The sequence below is a fragment of the Lepidochelys kempii genome, chromosome 8 (assembly GCF_965140285.1).
Source record: "Lepidochelys kempii isolate rLepKem1 chromosome 8, rLepKem1.hap1, whole genome shotgun sequence".
NCBI lineage: Eukaryota > Metazoa > Chordata > Testudines > Cheloniidae > Lepidochelys > Lepidochelys kempii.
In genome coordinates, this window is record NC_136387.1 from 22,715,946 (window position 1) to 22,735,124 (window position 19,179).

General features: G+C 41.5%; 1 protein-coding gene across 4 annotated transcripts in view; it reads left to right on the top strand.

The window, feature by feature from the left end:
• The window catches only part of HTR4 (5-hydroxytryptamine receptor 4), a 208,315-nt gene that overhangs the window by 99,626 nt on the left and 89,510 nt on the right, over positions 1 to 19,179 (top strand). The window lies entirely within an intron of this gene.

Consider the following 19,179-nt stretch of genomic DNA (forward strand, 5'->3'; position numbering starts at 1 on the left):
GTCTTAAGAAAAAGTAACATATCCAAGGGTTCTTTCTCAGTTCAGAGGCATGTATGAATACGTTGTATAATGTGTAGCACAGCTGTAAACATCTAACCATAGCAGCTAATGGAGAGAGCACACTGAAGCTTCATCAGTGTAACAAGAGTTGAAGAAAGGTATTATTTATATTGATAGAGTGAGTGAGCTCATCACCGCTGGTGTAAATTGGTGTAGTTCTGTTGACTTCAGGAGCTGAGGCTCTGGCTCAGTATCTTGCAAGAACATGTCCATTGTTTCTTAAAAAAAAGATATTTAAAACATATATTACAGAAGAGACTCCCAGCAGTCACAAAGAGCTATTCCGTCTTGGTGCAGCATTTGGTACACTTTTAGTAGGAGTTTGTCTTCTTTTGAAATATCAGGTATTGGTCTGGAGGCTGGATTCCAGACTTGATTAGCAACTGGTTTGATTCATTATAATGAATCTTATGTCCCCAGGCATAGATACACCAAATTACTATCCGGCTTTATATTCACAATGCTATCTCCTTGACATATGTTTAAAGTGCATTTGGTTTCTACTTCTATTATTAGCAGCTGCATAACCAGATGAAAATTATATTAAAGTATGATATATTTTGGCATATTATTACGAGATTGTAGAAAAAAATAAACAGCAGCACTTAATGTTTATAATGCTTGCTATTCCAAGGCATTCTTGGTCACTTTTAAACGTCTCTTGTGGTGATGGCTAATAAGTACAGCCGGTATAACAACAAAAAAAAGCAATTATTTTTTGTAGGATATTTTGAAACATTTTTGCTTTTCCAAAATTTCCTGTGAAGAAATTAGTTTTTTCTACAAAACCAAAAACCAACTCCTCCCTGAAAGCCAAAACTTCTTTCACTGTAAATTTTTTCTACCAAAAATCTGTTTTGATTTTTGACTTCCAGTTTTTCTAGAAAAACTAGATTTTTTTTTGAACTCACAGAAAAATATTCTATAAAAAGTTTCATTGTGGTTTCATCAGAAAATGTTTTGAGATTTTTTTTTTTGACCAGATGTACTAATAAGTAAAGGTTAAGCTTTGCATTCTAGGTTCTGAGGAGAGAGGAACTTTTCTGAATTGAATGACAACTAATATTTAATGGCAAATAATTGTCAGGGCAACTATTATTTATGTAGGTTTCAGAGGAACAGCCGTGTTAGTCTGTATTCGCAAAAAGAAAAGGAGTACTTGTGGCACCTTAGAGACTAAGGTGTTTTGTCCAAAGATTCCAAAGCCACCTACACACTTTGCAAGATATTTAATATGCTGAATTCACCACTCAGATGTAGCTTTTCTTTGGGGTGGGACACAGCAGCTGTTTAATAGTACACTGCAACACTGTGCAACAGTTCAGAGTGGCAAGTGAAGCAATCATTCATCTGAATGAAATGGAAGAGGATATTTTGATCGCCAAGACATATTTCCTGCCTTGGAATGTCATCTGGAATTCAAGATAGCTGGCCTGTGAAAATGAAGCATTAAATCTGAGGGTGCCACCTGAGACATTCATTACCTCAGGGAGGGTCACAGACTTCCATTTTTAGCTGATTATCAATCAAGCAGATGTTATGCACTGAGCTGCGAAAATTGAAATGCCTGATAAACATTTGCCAAGTTAGCGAGTTAAATCCTCCAGCCTTTAATTAAACCCAGTGGGTCATAGAGACATGAGAACACCAAGGCCATTCGGCTGCCTCCCGAAAAAAGTTCTCAGACAATTATAGTGAAAAGATCTCTCCCCATTGTGGGTTTCTTGCCTCTCTTTGAAGAGCAAGACCGTACCCCTTGAATGTAGACCCCAGGCTCTTGTGTCTACTCCACACAAGCTGCTTTCCACTTTCTGCCTGAGCCTGTCAAACTTCCCATGAAATTCTCTGTCTTCTGAGGGCTGCCTCCTTCCGACAGGGAAGGTGCTGAGATTTTTCGAGCAACAAGCAGAGTTTTGTTTCTCATTAACTTTGTTAGAGCTGCTATATTTGAGTCACTGTTGGATCAGTTACTGTCAAGATGTGTGGCTTGAGTCTAATGTTCTGGTGATGCAGATCTTGCAATGATCACAGTTTTATATGGAAAGAAGTTTTTGTAAACAAACCTGAAACTTACTATATGTAGCCTGTCCAATAAATCAAGGGCTGCTAAAAGTACACACCAGCTTAAAGGGAATCTGCAAGGTGATGAGGACTCACTTATTCCTAAGGACTTGGGCCTATGAAAAAAACAGAGCTAGTTTGGTTCAAGGAAGAACAGAGGAAAGCAGTTTATAAATCATGTGAGTTAAGTGAGGGTTAATAGAAGAGTTAACTTAGCAAAGGGGAGTCGAAAGGGGACAATTGGAAGGTAGCAGCAAGAATGGGCCCTCGTGTTCTCAAACTTTTCCATATTAGGGGCTGTTTGTGAAGACTGTGAGTCTCTGGTGGGCCCCTTCCCGCCTCATCCCAATCTTACAACTTCTCTGTGGCAACTGCATCCCTTACTCACATGATGGAAACTACTGCAAATAGTGTATCACAAGGTACTGGGGTTTGGAGCAGCACAGACAGAAATGGGAGCTCAGCAGTACCACCTTGTGGGCCACCCATCTGAAGCTCATCATTAAAGATGCGGGGGGAAGCCCAGACTTTTTCCAACACAATGCTGAAGCGCAAGCACTGAAACCATGTGAAAGTGATGGGTACCACTAATTTGGCAGTGGATGCAGAGGATGCTGTTGCAGTATAATAATGCAGCGCAGTTATTGCATATTGCAGAGTGTGTCTCTGCGTGTTAATATACAATGCTATTGTTATGTGTATTATGGTGATATCTAGAGGCCCTAGGATCAGGCCTCCATTGTGCCAGCTATGTACAAACAAGTATAAAAGGCAAGCCCTGCTATAGGGATCTCAGTATCTAGATTCGTGAGCACAAGCAACAGATGGAAGAAACAGACTAAAGAATGGGGTGGGAGGTAGGCAAGGAGAGAGTAATGGTAAAATGAGTTACTTTCTCATAGTAAATTCATAGTCTCAGCTCTCCACCAGCCAAGCCCTGCTGGATCTCTGGTGAATTCAGTATGATGGGGCCTATGAAGCAGGGACTGTACTTCATTTTTGTACAGTGTCTAGCTCATTCAAATACATATGCTTTGGGAATGTCCATTTGTGTATGCATTCCGGAATGAAGTACTTCAAATAACTATCATGAGCTTAATCCATGACCTCCCTTGGATAGTAACATTTTTCCAGTAAAAAAACCTATATGTACCTGTTAGCAAACCAGGTTAATTTTTGGGGAGAGCTAGTCTAGTAGGTGAAAGATTGAAAAATGGAAAAACATCTGAAGATTTAGGGTGAGAGAGACAGAGACTCAGCATGGGCCTAGCTCTGTTCTGGCAAAACTCTCTTTGACTTCAGTGGAAACAGAGCTAGGCCAGTGCTCACTTCTTTTGAAGACACCACCCTTAAACATTATAGAATGGTGGCTGCATCATGACTCCGAGTGAACTACCAGACTGAGGGCCTTATCTTGCAAGGTAAAGATATCCATCAACTTCCCATTGGCTTCAGTGAGATTTAAGGGTGCTCAGCAGTCCACGTGGTAGGGTCCTCAGAGAGAGGACCATTCCATTTAAATGGTCAGCCGAATGAACAGATAGGCTTGTACTTCCCTGAGACAGTTAGTATCCTGGTTTTGCAAATTTCATATACTGTGGTTTTCAACCTATCACTTATATAGAATATTCTTCTTCTTTTAGAATTTAAAATAAATTTTAATAGAAAAAGGATATATATATTCCCTGATTAAAGAGTCAAAGTCACCTAGACCAGGTGCAGAACTGATGGAGAGAAATGAACCATTTTGGAAACCTTGGGATTTGCAAATTCCAGGAGTTGGATGCCACCCTGAGTTGGTGGGCCACAGTCATATCATTGGAAAATCTTATAACCGTCTGCTTATGAACTCACTGGCAGTTATAAATGGTTATAAACAGCAGAGCCCCAAGAGAAATCCCATAATATGTAGTCACAAGGAAATATTAGACTAAACAGCGGTGTAATCGTTTGAGAAGAACCAGAAGGCACTTAGAAACCAAATGAATTATGAGTGCGCTGAAATTCTATCCATGTTTGAGAGTTAGGGCATAGAGATGCAATGCTTCAAACAGAAGGTCATAGCTCTTCTTTCCTTTTGGTGTTGTCAGGCTGGTCACTGCCAGATGTTAGGCTGCTGTTTCTGGGCACTCACTCTGTCTCTCTTGCTCTCCCTACACGTGCTGCTCTGTGTATGGTGTGAGAAGTGCTTTGCTCTGACTCAGAGGGAGGGGAGGAGAAATAAGCTCTCTAGGCTGGCTGCTGAATACAGTCTGACACTGGTAATTATCACAGCAGTTATCTGCCGCTCCATGCCTTCATGCAGAGAGACTGACATTTCTATAGCACAAGTCTGCTGAGAATTGCAGGTAATTCTCTGGCACTGTAATTTTCTTGATTCTCTTTTCAAAATGACTTAAAATACCTGCTACAGAAGTGACCACTACAGGCAATAAAGACCATGACAGAGTACTAGCAAAAACAGCCTTATGCAATGCTGTTCCTCTCGAAAGGTACTTGGATTTGCCATAGGATAATGAGATTTTCTCTGTCTATGCATGACATATGTTCCTCTCCCTCCCCTTACATCTCATTATGGAATTTCACCTGCAAAGTTACCTGGTCTGACTCCCTGGGTAAAATCCTGACCTCAGTGAAATCAGTGTGTTTTGCCATTGACATCAAAGGGGCCAAGGGTTCACTCAGTATTTTTAACATGATATGTTATGTGTCCTAGTGCAAATGGGTGCAATAAACCCTACGCTCACTTACAGTGACAGTCTCATCTAAGAGAGACTAGAGGACATTCTGGCTTGTGAGGAATGGAGAATCCATAATCAAATTAGCTGTCTTTAGCTGTTTCCATTCAATGAGATTCTACAGAGATGAGACTGTTATTTATTCTGTAAAAGTCCCAGTTCCAAGGATAACAGCTGTCAAGCTGATGAAGGACAAAGTCACCTATTTTAGTGAACAGATCCTCTGTGAGAGGATGTGTCAGTATAACCTTTCCACCTGTAAGAACAGACAAAGGAAATCACATGGCAGTGAATACTGGAGTCCTTTCCATAGTTAGGTTCCCAACACTACTGAGATGCATCAGACTTCTCTGGCCAGGTACTTAAGTTTAGTGAAATGCAGATGAACTATTCTAAACTGCTACAAATAAAATCAGTATGGAAGTGAGTCAGGGAAAGCAATTTGCCAGCCTTCCCTCCTCAGAGTAACCCTACATCTCTTTTTTTCCAGTCTTCGCCATCTCTTTGGAGAGGAGTGATGGAAGCTGAATTTTTTTATTAAACTTATTACAGCAATTTGAAAAATGTAGCATCTTTCTGATGCACCCTCTACATGCTGGAGTCATTTTAAAGCAGATTGGACAAAGCGCCTCAGAGTGTGTTGCAGGGAACAATCCTGCATGGCGGCTGGATAAACCAAAATGACCACATGAAAGTCTTTTTCACCTCTAATTTCTATGCTCATTTGTGTCATGAGACTTTCCTTCTTCATTAACTTCCATCATCTATACTGTATTTGTGTCTCACTGACTCACCAATGAGATCTGGCAGCTTTCAGGAAATCTGGAAATTCCCATATCTCCGACCCATCTGTGCTACAATAGGCAATGACGATCCAGTGCACAAAATGAAGACAATGCTGCTTGCAGATTAAAAAGCCTGAAACCATTCATGCACCCAGGGTAAAATGATTAAAGACCAAAAGCACATTAACTTCCTCATGGGCATGTCCATTCAAGATTTGGCTATGAATGTCAACCTCTTATTTGGCTTATCTTGTACACAGCTCATTGATTAAAATGAATCCTCAGGCTTCCATCTCCATGTCCCATATTAGGAGTTTGGCTAGAAGAGCAGAGGGAAAGCAAAGACTGCCTTAGGACCCCATCTACACGAGGAACATGTATAACTGTGTTTAGGGTGTAACATGGAAACAGGTACAGTAGCAGTGGTGTTACCAGCCTAGTGTCAGCTCTCCTCTCTCAGGAGATATTGTAAAAGCACTGCAGCAGAGCTGCAAAGAGTGTCTTAAACCCCTAGGGTGAAATCCTGGCAGCAGTGAAATCAATGGCAAAATTCCCATTGACTTCCACGAAGGCAGGATATCACTCCTGATGTTCATGAGTGGTCCTTAAATATTTTATGACTTTTGGTAGAGATTAATTAACCTTCACTTTCAAGAAGTTGATTCCTGCTCCAAACCTCCCTTACAAGAAAAACAATGTAAATTTGAACTAGGAATTGGTGAAAACACTGAGATTCATGGATCCATTTGACAAGTTGGGGGCTGCAACCTGTATTTCTCAACTCTTAAATTTGCCACTACCTTGTTGGGACTACCCCAAGGGAAGTGTTCCTCCCTTGAAATAAAATTGCCAGTTGTGAATGTTTTGATCTAGGAGCCCCTGGAGCAGGGCAAGGTGGAAATTTCAGTGTCACTTCACTTCTGTTCCAGAAGTAAAAGATAAAAAGCCCATTTCTCACACACATTTTTAATAGAAACCACCAAAAGAATTTTCTTAATTCCACCAGTTCCTTTAAATTCTTTGATATTTTGATTTCAGATTATTTTTAATCATTGCAGAATGACCACAAAATATTATTGTGGGACTGCTACAGACTAAAAGAAATATGTGCACCTTACCATGCATTCTAATAGTAATTAATGACTGGACAGACCCATTATCACCATTGTCTAATCCAAATGCACTGTGCGTGCAACACTTGTTGATTATAGAAGGGATGTAGGAGGTTCAGAAAAGCTTCTGATTTCTAATCACAATTCTAAAATTTTCACCTGGAACTAGGCCTTCAGGCTTGTAAGGCTTATTTCCCCTCCCTTGTACAAACGTTAATTGAGACTTGAAAAGGTTTCCAAGTAGTTTGATCTTTGCAGGGTTCTGCAGGCATTTCAGCCGGCTCTTCAGTCTCACTCAAAATGTTCACTTGGATGCTGTTAGAACTACAGCTGTTGGAGAAACGTAGATGGAACCATTTTACATTGGAATGTGCAATTCTGTCAAAATTGAAAATCTTCATGAATTCAGGTCAGTTTATCTGGAATTTGGTTCTGAACAAAAACCCAGGAAAAAAGTTCTGACAATGTCAGAATGTCCCACTTTTTCAGAATGACCCATTTTGATTTTTTTATTTTGAAATGACTTTCCATTTTGTATTATATTATACAAAATAAACGCTGACAAACCTCTGATACCTTGTTAAATATTATAAATATAAGTATCATAAAACAAAATAAAAGTCAACATCAAAATCAAATGTTTCAGTTTTGTCAAAATGAAACATTTTGAATCACCCAAAACAATTTTTTTCAGAATTTTCCTTCCCAGAGAATTTTGAAATTTTTGGTTCTCTCTCCAATTTGGAATGAAGCCAGATTTTGAAACCTCTAAATCACATCTGAGGAAGTGAGCTGTAGCTCACGAAAGCTTATGCTCTAATAAATTGGTTAGTCTCTAAGGTGCCACAAGTACTCCTTTTCTTTTTGCGAATACAGACTAACACGGCTGTTACTCTGAAACCTGTCTAAATCCTTAGTGAAACAAAATTTCTGTCTTCCACACAGCTCTAGTTAGAACAATGTTCCTTTGCTTAATCTATTACCAGTGAGTTCTCGGAGTTGAGGTTTAAAGTTTCTTGGCAAAGATGTGGATGTTTAATTTATCATTTTCCCCCAAGAGAATATTGAATCATGAAATTGTGTTTAGAGATGCAAGTAGATGAGGTGATCATGATGGACGGCACTGAAAAGATAACAGCAGCTACGTAAGTGCCAGGATTTCTGTCCAGGGGAGTATGACTCAGCCTACCATCTAGGCACGGTTTATCACTGGCATTTCGGCAGCCCTGACAGCTAGGTTCTGCATGAACACAGACTATGTCCCGGCACATCTCATTGGGCCTCTTTTCTTTTAAGATTCTCTTGACAGGAGCACTTTTCTCTTGTTATTTTTTCCAGCTATTGCTATTCCATTCATTCAGACTTCACTGGAGTCTATTTTTCTAGCCAGTATTTTTCTGCGTTTCATAAGTCCCCTGCCTTTTGTTTATTTTATGGGCACACTTATATTTTTAGGAAATAGCATTGTTTATCTAATTCTCAGAATCCACTTTGGAAAGTGATTCTGTTGATCATTTCAGGAAAGAGCGGAAGGTGCCGCTTTACAAGACTTTTATTCAATAACATCTTGTATCTCTTTTCATTACTGTCTCTGAAAAACACTCAGATGAATTTGGCATTGGGGAAGCAGCAGAAACAGATGACCTGACCTTGGCAACAAAGTATAGAGAGCAGAGAAATGCAGAGACATGCAGATACAGTATTAGCAGAATGGTGTCAGAATAAACTGTTTTTCACAATGTGTCAGAAGTTCAATGTTAAATTGAATCCAGATTTTCTTGCCACTGGGTTATGCTATTTGATCATCTCTTTTGTGCTGGGGAAAGAATTAGACCTGAATATTTATTTATTTATAGCAGTTCTTTATGTATACCTAACCACCTGCTCTAGAAGTCTGTACAATAAAAACAGTGACATCACTTACAAAGAGACCAAGGAGAAAGAATAAAATCTTTCACACACAATGAACTTACCAGGACTAGCAATTAGCTCCTTCGATATATGCCTTTGCAAGCCAACTCCTTCTCGAAAACTGATGGGCACTACATATCAGCAGTCTTGAGCTCTGTTGGACCAAAGAAGAAGCAAGTTCCAGAGTCAAGGGCCCTTTAATGAGGATGCTTTGCCAGAAGCTGCCTCCTGTTTAAACCCAGGGATTGTTTGCCCAGTTGCCCTTGTACCCCACATGGAGAGGGGAATAAGGTAGGAAGACAGAATCCAAGCCATTTAGGGCTTTATAAATTGAAAACAACCTCTTCTGTGTCATCGGGGAGTGAATTGAATGTCAGTGTAGATATTGGAGGACAGGTGCAGAGCTCTCCACAGAGAAGGCACCACTAAGCAACTGGGCCACTGCTCTGCACTCGCTGAATCTCCTAATGGTTGTTAGGAGCAGGCCCCTATACAGAATGCCCTGGAGATGATAAAAATATCAAGGTCCCACCTCATCAGACAGGAATGGTCACAAAACTTCTCACTAGGCACAGATGGGGAAAACCCCACTGATGTTGCTTGGATATCCTGGAGCAGGTGGGGATCCAAAAAGAACCTCAGGTTGTGAACCCGCATAGCAAACAGCAGGCATACTCTCCCTATCAGTGAAGCCAAAATAACCTCTGTCATTGCACCTAGCCTGCAAGCACTGCCTCAATATTGTTTGACCGGTATCTCAGCCAGCTAAATCCACATCCAAGTCTACATTTCTGTTTGGCACTGGTTACGTTGTCTGGCTACCCCGACTAAACATTTGCAGGTTCGCTATACAGCATGCTGCATAACAGATGCGTGTGTATATTAAGAGCTAATGTTAATGGAATAGAAACATGTCATGTAATAATGATCTCCTACTGCTAAATAAACGCTAAGGCAAAACAGATGAGTCTGAGGAGTGTTGGAGCAGTAGAATGACAGTTGCTCCTTGTGCCATGTACAAACATTAATTAACATTAATGTAATGTTCAAACATTAAATTAACACAATCCCTTAAGGAGATGACATTCTGGAGCCTTAAAGTACAATCTTCCCTACGAGAAGTCAATATTATTCAATGAAATTTCTCCTGAAGAATTTCCCCCCTTCATGACAGGTTGATTTTGAGGGCTTAAGGATGGAGATGTGTAAGTATTGATCTTTACTTTACAGATGAGAAAATGGAGGCATAAAGAGGTCAAGTTACTTGCCCAAAGAGGGTGTGAGTGGCCGAGCTATGGTTAGAACTCAGGAACTCCTTGCACACTGACCGCTAAACAGTACATCTCTTTCTCAAAGCAAGTGAGAAAGCAGCTTACTCATAACATTGCTGCTTAATAGATAGTGCTTTGGGAAATCATCTGGGTTCTGACTTGCTGAAAGTGGGTTATTTTTGGAGAGTTATTTTGTTTTAAATATTTATCAGTGAGTAATGATCAGCGATCTGACTATGTGGCACACCTTCCGTCTGGTACCATTTAAAACCAGTCTATAAATTCCCTATTCCCTTTCCAGCTACAAATGAACCCTGCCTCTTACAGCATTCACCTGAAGCACAATCTGTGTGAAAAGGGAATAGAAACTTGGGGGAAAAGAGGAGGGCAAGGTAGAGTAAATTAATACCATTTATGAAGGGTGGAAGACACGATAGGTAACGTTAGAAATGTTCCATAACAGCGTTCAGCTCTGTACTTTCTTTGCTCTTTAGGAAAATTCATGCAATGACTGCAGAATTCAAGGGCTGAAAGTATAAAGAAAAATATCAGAGCAGATGGTCATGGCACAGCCTGAGGGAAGCAATGTCCTTTACTAATCTTTACAAAATCCCTAGATATATTATAAATATATTTTGCCGCTATTGCTGCCAATTTCTTCCCCTTCCCGCAAGGGACTATGGTGGAGTCTTCCGTCTCTATTTGGCAACATGCATTTGTTTGTGTTAGTAGCTAAATTTACCCAGCTCCAATTAACTGTTATCTTTAGGATTATTCCCCAGAATAATTATCTTGACACCAGAGGGCCATTATTTTTCTAACAAGGGTTTTCATTTTGTTAGATGAAATCATTTTTGGACATTTTCATTCTCCACCAGGAATTGACATTATTTGGAATACTGGGGGACAGTAGCTGGAATACTGGGGGCCCTAGTGTGTTTGCTTTGCAGGGAAAAGGGGAAGAGGAGGGGTTGTTTTAGTCAAAAATGGAAGAATCTGGTAATTTGGGGGCGATCTCACACTTCTTTGAAGCCACTTAAATCAATAAAAGTTGATCCAATTTTACACTGCATAAATAAGTCGAGATGCTGCGTTTTAGATTTCAAATGGTAGCAGAATTCTTGACTCAAAACTTTATCTTCTCCATATTTTTGTGTTGAGAGAGTGTTGTAAAATTTTGTTCTTTACTGGACTAAAACAAACAAAAAACTGCAAATGCAAAGAACAGGGTTTAAGTAGCCAGATTATTACACAAGTTGTGACCTGCAAAGAAAAAATTGATTTTCACACAGGCAAGTGGGAAAGAAGAGTTTTCCAATGGGATTGCTCTTTCTCTGACTGTTCTACAAGGTGGCTGCGTACACCAGTGCACTTCATATGGAGAGAGCCTCCCAGGAATTTCCTGGCTGTTGGGACATGAGGACACAATTGGGAGGTGATGATTAGTCTAGGTTTTGCTGTGCCTTGGTGTATTATGCTGGCTGAACATGGTGGCTTCTTAGGATAATGTGGAAATAAATTGGTCCTACCCTGCTATACAAAGCAGATTGGAGCAGACAATACTGCCGTGGAGGGGTGTTCAGACACCGGGTACACAGCCTGCTTGTATGTGGCATGGTGTATCATAGCATGGAGGAAGAACAAACAAAAGTGACAGACTTTCCTCCCTCTCAGCAAGAAACTACTACTTTTCCCAGACACTTTATGGGGATTTTTGTTTTAACTTATTCAAATGAAAATGCAACACATTTTCCTCCATCTAACTGTGTTCTTCTGGGTTTCATAAAACACGTGGCCCATGCACGGGATATGTACATGACAACACATCAGACAGATTTAAAATACAGAGAACACCCAAGGGACCCAGACTGCCTAGTAGAGGTGGGTGTGTAAGTACCTTTTGTAACTAAGGAGCAACCCTCATTACAGTGTACAGATACGCACAGCTCAAACAAAATTGTATTAACCCTGCGGATAATTTAGAGTGGTCTCCTAGGGCCATGGAGTGTCTGTTACATAATTATTATTATTTTTTGTATATCAGCAGTGCCCATGGGCCCCAATTAGGATCAAGGCTTCACTGTGCTTGGTGCTGTGCAAACACACACCATGATCTATACCTTCCACTTCCATGCCCCACAATGCTCCCAACCAGCCTGAGTCACGAATATGCAGAATCCCTTCATTTTCCTTCCTCTCTTCTGTGCGCCCAGCAGGCGAAGGCTCCTTTGCAGTAATTAAGACTGCCATCCCATGAAGGTTGGTTTGATTATGAGGCACTGTATTTTCCTTTTCCTTTGGTTTTGCAGGGTTTTTTGGGGGGGAAAGTCATTGTGGGGACAGAGTGACTCCTTCTATATAGCTGAAATCATAGCAGCAGACACCCGTGACTCGGGATATAGCAACTTCCTTGGCACAGCCTTAGGCCAGCATGACAGCTTTGGTGTTCTGCAGCAGAAATTCATGGAGAGAAATGAGGGGCATTTTCCTTTCTGTTTCCTCTGCATCTTCACAATCCCTCTCTGCTTTCTCCACAGTTTAAAGTTAGACAAGCTGTCCACGATTCCTGCTTCCAGGGAATGTGATCTATGTCTCCTCCCTGTGGAGCACTGAGAGCTGTTAGTTACAAACGTATTGTTAATAGGGGACATCTCACACTTCACCAGCATTTATGTCTGCTTCATGGCCTGATTTGTTTGGTAACCAGCCAGAAACATGTGAGTCCCACAGGCAGGAACAGGACACGTTTGCTCTTATGACACTTTGATTTTGTGAGCTTCATATTTTATCTTGTGTGCTCAGCTGATCCATTGGTTAGGGGCATAGAAACATGGCAGAAATTGCCATACAGGATCAGTCTAATGGTGTAGCTAGTCCAGTGTTCCATCTCTGACAGTAGCCCGCACTAGCAGCTTCAGAAGAAGGTGAAAGATGCCACAGAACAGACAATTTATCCAATAAAACTGCCCTTTGGGGAAGTTTCCACTTAACCCCAGGTAGTTAGTGATTGGCTTATGACCTGAAGCATGGGGGTTTATTTATAGCTCTCACAAACGGTTATGGCCAAGATACGGGTCTGTCAGCATCTCTTCAGAGTTAGGGAGACAGTGTTCTCTAGTGGTTAGGGTGTAGTTCTGGGAACCAGGAAGTATGGCACCAAATTCATCCAGATATGAAGCCCACTGAAGTTAAAGAGGAAGTCAGGAGGAAGAGCTCAAAAGCTTTTTTCTCTCACCAACAGAAGTTGTCCCATAAAAGATATTACCTCCATTGGGAGCTGGAGCTGGGATAGGGAGCTGGATTCTTCTCTGCCTCACACGTCATTTGCAAAATTGTTGTCCATGTTCTGGTTGCAGAACCTTTATTCTTGATAATGATGATAAAAAGAAAGAAGGACTTGACTTTCCAGTCGTAGGTGAAGTGTGCAGCAGTGCTATTTAGAAAAATAAATAAATCACATTTTGACATGTATGTGGAGAAATACTGTACTGCTGTGGGATCACTGAGAGGGAAGAAATATGAGAGCCTATGATGTTATTTTTACAGTCCTAATTTTTATTTTAATGGCCCTTTAATAATACACATAAGCCAATGTAATGCTGTCAGCTGCAGTGTAGATAAAGGTTCAGAAAGCTAACAACTGGAACCACTTGGATGAATGGTTTCTCCAACATGGTTAATTGGAAACATTTCCTGATGATTTCCTTATCAGTTTATTACTCCTGACTCAACATGTTAATTGCTAGAGGGATTTTTGAGCTCTCTTTTTCCCTCTCCCATTTATTTATTTTCATTTTTTACCCTCTCTGCAAAATACACACATTCTGTCTGGACTCAGCAATTATTTGCTATAAAGCTGCTTCTGCTGAATGCTACAAACATCCAACACTGAACAGAACCTTCCAGTAGGCATCTCTTCATGCCCGGGGAAAAAAAGTATCCCAGTCCATGTCTCTGGTACTTAGTGACATAAGGGCTGTTGTAAATGGTGCCCAAAGTAGTACCATCTGTCTCACTAAGAAGTAAATTACTTTACTGGAAATGCCTGTTTGATCTCAAGGGTCAAACAGTTTATTTCCTTAGCACAGAAGCATACAGAGAATGGGGGAAAACCCAGCCTCAATAAGCTACAGTAAACATGGTACAAGGTTATGTAGACTGACTGGTTATCACAAGACACACGGTGCTCAGTCGGACTGTGGAACTCAACATGTAATGTTGCGTAGGCCAAAAGTACAACTGGGTTCAAAAAAGAAATAATTTCCTGCAGGTGAGGTCCTTCAGTGGCTGTTAGCCAAGACGGTCAGGGATGCAACCCCATGATCTGAGTATCCCTAACCCTCCAACTGCCAGAAGATCAGACTGAACAACAGGGGACAGATCATTCCAAATTGCCCTGTTCTGTTCATTCCCTGTGAATCATCTGGCACTGGCCCCTGTCGGAAAAGAAGATAGTGGGCCACATGGACCATTGGTCTAACCCAGTGTGGCCATTCTTATGTAGGGAAGTATTTATTCTGTCCCTTTTTTAAGGCTGACATTGACCTTCCTGTCTGTTTGCAACATCTCTCATTCCCTCATTCCAAGAGAATGACCTAAAGCTCACACCAGTTCTTAGTCCACTGAATGTATCAGATGAAGTGAGCTGTAGCTCACGAAAGCTTATGCTCAAATAAATTTGTTAGTCTCTAAGGTGCCACAAGTACTCCTTTTCAGTTCTTAGCAGTAACTCAAGACCTGCTCCTAGCAAATAAAGGCCCAAGACTGCCTTCCATTAAGGTAAATGGGATTGATTCCCATTTACACTAAGGCCCCTTTACACTGCTAGAGTGATGTTAAATGTAAATAAGAATCAGGCTGATTAGTATTCTTTCCATTAACATTAATGGGAATTGGATCCAACCCTGGAAGAGGGATATATTAGACAAAGTATATCGGCTATTGCAAGTGAAATCATTATGGAAACCATCTTTTTAACATGCATGGCTTATGTTATCTGTGCAATTGAGGATGTAATATATAGAAATGGGATGTTTGCTCTCTAAGTCTGGCTTGGTGTGTCCTGTGCAGTCAAGTCAGGGACTCTCTCAGAACAGTGGTTACAGTATTCACTGTGTCCTGGCCATTGCTACTCCTTGTTGTCACATTTTAGGATGAGGCTATTACACTCATAAAGTGGGATGGCACAGGCACAGGAGCTGACTTTCCAGTGTGCCGGGGGGTGCTTGGCCTGCAGCTCTGCCCCAGGCCTCGCCATTTCCTGCCCCTGCTCCACTGCCACCCTGCCTCTTCCTGCCCTGTTCTGCCCCCTTCCCCAAGCATGCTGTGTCTTCGCTCCTCCCCCCTCCCTCCCAGCCTTCTGATTGCGGCGGACAGGAGGCACAGGGAGTGAGGGGGAAGCGCTGATCTATGGGGCCACCGGCAGGTGGGAGGTGGTGATGGGGTTGAGGGGAGCTGATGGGGAGCTGCTGATAGATGGGTGCTCAGCACTCATATTTTCCCTTGGGTGCCCCAGCCCCGGAGCACCTATGGAGTCGCCACCTACGGTCATAGGTGTCCTTCCCTTGCCTCCATTCAGAGATTAGGCCAATCTCAGCATCAAGCCTAACACAAAGTACCTCTCTTTGCCGGCAGCCATTGTTTGTTCCTATTTTTAATGGTTTTTTTATTTGAAGGCAACTACTTTAATGCAGTGCTCTTATCCCATGGTTTCCCAGACACCTTTAGTGCATCACACAGCACTGCTCCCGAGCTTTTGCAGGCCAGATCTTCAAAATATCGCTTCCAAACCATAATTGCCCATTCAATATTAAAATACATACAGCATTCCGATAGTTTAGTTACTATGTGTAAATATTTAACCCATCTCTACCCTGTAGGGAATATAGCTGCATAGCTCTGGTGCTGTAGCTATGTTGGTATAAGCCAGTAGTGTCGACACTGCCTACAGCAGCATTTTTCCCATCCCTGCAGGCGCGTCACATCCCCAGGCAACCGTAGCTAGGTGGACAGAAGCATTCAACACAAGAGGTTGGGTCGGCAAAGCTATGGCACTCAGGTGCGTGGATTTGAAGAGTACATCAGGCGTTACACTCTTGAGACAGGATCTCTTGCACTGCCACTTGTGACTCGACATTTGTGTGTGTGTCTCACTGACTCACAATCACTAAACGGCATGTTGCCAGCTCATAATTAGCACCACACATGTGGGACTACTGTCTCGGTCAGGAGCCAAGTTTGGCTGTTGCAGTACAGCTGTCTATAATCTCATGACTGAAACTTTATGTCCTGCAGTACCTTTCCATGTGATTTTAAAGGTCATTTTCCATCAGAAGTCTCCTGTTCAATTGGATGTCGGATCCAAAGCCCATTGAAGTCATTAGGAGTCTTTCCTCTGACTTCAGTGAGTTTTGGATCAGGCGTTTTGAGGGACTTGCTCTTTCCCCACCTATTCCTAGTAGGGTGCAAACACGGTCAGAACAATTCACTTAAAATACAGCCAAATATTCAGGGATAGGGTTTTGTTTGGTTGGTTTTAGCATTTTTCACTCAGCTTTACCTTGAGTCTGTTCCTGAGTGTGCCAGTGACTCAGTCTCTGACCCTGAACTACTCACGTCTCCGCTCCGTTGCCTCAGTTTCTCCATTTGTAAAAAGGAGACTATACTTATAACTACCCACCTTTGTAAAATGCTTTGAGGCATTTGGGTTAAAGACATGACATAAATGCAAACTGGTATTATGCCACACCCATAATTAACTTGACTGATGACGATCCAATATTCTGAGTGAAGAAATACATCCTTGGTCTCAGTTAGTGATTATTTCTTTAGTAATCTATAGAGCTGGGCTGAGGACGGAAGTGGAGGCTTTCAAGATTTTGAAATGTGGCTTCAAAATTTCAAAATTCTTTGTGAAGGAAAATTCTTAAATAAATAAAAACAAATTGCTTTTGGTTAATCAAAATGTTTCAAAATATAACACAAAATACAAAAATTAAAATGAAAATTCATTTCAAAACAAAAAAATCAAAATGTTTCATTCCAAAAACATCAACATGGGATGTTTGGACATTGTCCGAACATTTCTCCCTGGAGAATTGACCCAATTTCATGAAGTGTATTGATTTTGATGGAGCCGCATATTCTGTCAGAATATGATTCTGTCCAAGTGTCTCTGACCAGTTCTAGTGAAATATACCAGTCAAACCACCACTACTCGACCCTAGGAATATACCCTGATACGAGGAGATGCTTTCTGCAAATGCTGGGTCATGTCTTTCCTACCTGCTAAGGGCTCGTTGTAATCCTGGAGACTCCCCGTTGTCAGTGAGCAGAAACACCCCCCAACAGGTTACTCCCACAGTAGCATCCTGTCAGGCAGTGCAGCAATCTGAACATTTCTTTTGCCACTTAGGAGTCAACTTTCTCTTCCCCTTTCCCCGTGGGCAAGATACTCCGTGATTCTCTTCTGCAGGAATTCTTGCATCTTCCTCTGAAACAGCTTGGACTTCTCACTGTCAGTGACAAGATGCTGAACTAGCTTGATCACTGCTCTGAATTGTTATGGCAATTCCTGTATTCCCCTGATGGTCCTCTCTTCCCTGTTCAGGCTAATAAAGAAATATGTCTAGTTAACTCAGGCTGCGAAGCAGTCTTCTAAGAGCTATCAGATCTGCTGGATCCGTGGGGACTTTAAAAAGCAAATTGAAAATGTTCTCATCTGCAAATGCTTCCAGTTTGTGAAGTGCATAGCTGATGTATTAACCGAGTTTTTAATGTAGTTTTGTGAGCAGAGATATCAAACACTTTACATAAAAAGTCACTTTGCAAATGTGCTTGCTTCATCTCGCTTAATATGGTCAAGGAAGACATTGTGTTGTGTCACCTGAGTATTCAATTTACTCCTTATCTGTTCTGTTGGTGAAAGGTGCAGGTTGGGGACTTTCCTTGGTATTGTGGTTATATTGCCCCCTGTCAGCTGAATATCTTTGCAGTCCACATCCCAATATCTATATACTGACACCACTTGGCTTTTGTTCCTCCTACTCCATCAAATATAATCCCGGCAAACTACAGAGACCTCTATAGCAAAGCAGCATGGACTGAACACTTGACTAGGGGTCAGGAGATCCAGTGTCTATTCCTGGCTCTGCCAATGACGTTGATCAAGTCACCGTGCCTCAGTCTCTCCATCTGAAAAGTGGGGATGATAATCCTGGTGCATCTTTGTAAAATGTTTTGAGATTCATAGAATCATAGAAATATAGGGCTGGAAGGGACCTCGAGAGGTCACCTACGCCAGTCCCCTGCTCTCAAGGCAAGACCACATAATAACTCGACCATTCCTAACAGGTGTTTGTCTAACCTGTTTTTAAAAATCTCCAGTGATGGAGATTCCACAACCTCCCTAGGCAATTTGTTGATCAAATACCAGCAGGACCATGGATCAAAAATATCATACAAGAGCTTTTACTAAGGGCAAGTATTGCCCAAGCAAAGCCTGCAGAATCAGGCCCAACAGAACCCTGCAGTGTAGTAACATGGCTGGTGCACTGCTTTGTTTATGGGCATGAACATGCTGAGTTCAGAAATGGCCTTAGAGTTCAAGGCCTGGATGGTGCCTTGGGGATACTTTTAGGCAGATAGCAGGTAAATTCTCTTGAAGCAGATGTGTAACTCCAAGTGACATGTCAATTGTACAGAGGGCTGGGAGTCAGTCTTCTACTCACTCAGCTAAGTGGCCTTGGGCATGGCATGGCACCCTTTCCTGCTTCAGTTTCCCCATGTGTGCAAGGGAAATAATTATACTGTTTAGTGAAGTGCTTTGAAATCTATGAAAGAAAAGTGCTATATCCTGTTGTTATTATGAATGCTAAATGCACGTGGGGCTATGAACAGAACTTAAATTTCCCAGAGAACCTCTCTGATGGGAAGAGAATGGAAAATAATCAGTTTTCCAGGGCAGACTTTGGGTCTGCCCTCACAGCTGTATGTTTAAGTGCTGCAGGGAAAGAGTCTAGTAGAAGAAAGGTGGACAGGAAGAGGGCTAAGAATAAGGAAACCCCAAGGGAGTCGCATAAATATGGTCACATTTTATAGAAGACATTTTCATGACTATGAAATGCTTTGTTAATTTGTATATACTGCTTTTGCTATCCCATCCCCCACCACTCCAAAAACACCAAGTCCATTGTCCTGAAGTTAAAAAAAAAAAAAAATCATCCTCTCAGTAATGGCTGAA